The sequence below is a fragment of the Ixodes scapularis genome, unplaced genomic scaffold (genome assembly GCF_016920785.2).
Source record: "Ixodes scapularis isolate PalLabHiFi unplaced genomic scaffold, ASM1692078v2 PGA_scaffold1__304_contigs__length_218370807, whole genome shotgun sequence".
NCBI lineage: Eukaryota > Metazoa > Arthropoda > Arachnida > Ixodida > Ixodidae > Ixodes > Ixodes scapularis.
The window spans coordinates 26,670,589-26,672,224 of NW_024609846.1; the positions used below are offsets into that span (position 1 = coordinate 26,670,589).

Sequence of the window (1,636 nt, forward strand, 5' to 3'; positions counted from 1 at the left end):
CTCTGGTGCACTCGCAGCCTCGCGCTTGCTGTTTCCGACATCTCTGGCTCGCTCACTGTGGGCATCCAGGCATAGAGTGCCTTCATACACACGCGCACTTTTGCTTGAGTGGTGACATCTCAGCCATTTTTCCGCCCAATCGTTTTTTTATGCATTTTGAAGTGCGTGCAATCCGGTGTCACTCAGCTCGAGCGCGTAGCTTTGGCTGATGCATAGACGCCATCTTACCGCCCAAGTCACGCACCGAGTGCGCGAGAGCGTCACTCGCTGGCACATTCCGGACAACAATGAATGTCTTCACCCTGAGGCAGACAGACATCTAGGCACCCTATCCAGGCATCTGGCACCCTGACATCTGGCGCTTTTTCTGCCTTTCACGTGGCGTTCCAAGCGGCACACCACGGAAAATGCACATCAAGCTAGGGGGATCGATGGCCGGAAACGCGGTAGTGTGCGCACGTGGAATGGATCGCTCCGCTGCGAGCTCGATGACGGCGGCTCCGAGCCGCGGTGATGCCGAACACGGCGATGTTCCAAATTACTATACGCAGTGATACTGCCTACTCTGCCGACAGGAGAAACCATGAAATGCAGCCTTGTCCTGCACGCTGATACCCGGGGGCGGCCGTACCGAGCTGAAGACTTCGTGGGTCCTCTGAACCAGATGGGAGTTCGGGAGGACGTAGCAGGACTTGGCGCGTTTCAAATGGGGCACGTCTGGCTGCTGAAGCTGCACACCACCTCCGCCAAAGAGAACCTTCTGTGAGAGGGGACCATGCTGGTGAAGGGGCGACCATGCCTGGTCATTGATCCAGAAAAACGAGAGCTGAAGGTAAAAATCCACAGGGTGGCATTCGACGTATCTGCAGACGCCTTTCGACGGGCCTTCGAGCCATACGGGGAGGTGAAGGGTGTCACCCGCGAGAAGTGGAGAATCGAGGGCCTGGCAGACGTGGATTCTACTACCGTCATCATCCGCATGGTGCTCCGTGAAGGCATAACACCGGAGTCCCTGCCGCATCAGCTCCGCCTCTACGGAGGCCCGCTCCTGGTTGTCGTCCCCGGACGGGCACCGGTGTGCCTCCGCTGTCGACGCACGGGACATATACGGCGCGATTGTAGAGTGCCGAGGTGCGAGGTGTGTCGAGCCTTCGGGCATGAGGCCTCGGATTGCGTACGGTCGTACGCTCGAGCTGCTGCCAGCAAGACCACCGACAGCCAGGACAGAAACCTCATAATGGACGAGGAAGAGGCCGAGGCGGCGGCGACTCCAACCGCAAGGATTTCTTCACAAGACCCTCAAGAGTCCGGTGAGCAGCAACACGAGCTGTTAGCGATGCCAGAAGGCCAGGTCTCCGCCGTAACATTGACGGCGGAAGGCACTGTTGGTGAAAATGAGCCTAACGCGAAGAAGACCATTGAGACGACACCGGCAGCTAAGGACGCGACTGACGCACAGGACGCCGGAGATGGTACAGCAATGGACTTCGCGACCGAGGCGATCAAGCGGCGGCTCAGCGACCCGGAGCAGGGAACCGACCGGGCGCTCCAGCAGACTGAGGGACCCTGCTTCGTAGTGACGAGCAAGAGGGTACGACGCGCTGGCCGCAGCCGTTCTTCGTCTCTTCCCAGGTAG

General features: G+C 59.2%; 1 pseudogene; it reads left to right on the forward strand.

Moving 5' to 3' along the window:
- The first annotated feature begins 571 nt into the window (after positions 1-571).
- On the forward strand, positions 572-1,636 carry LOC121835663 (annotated as a pseudogene).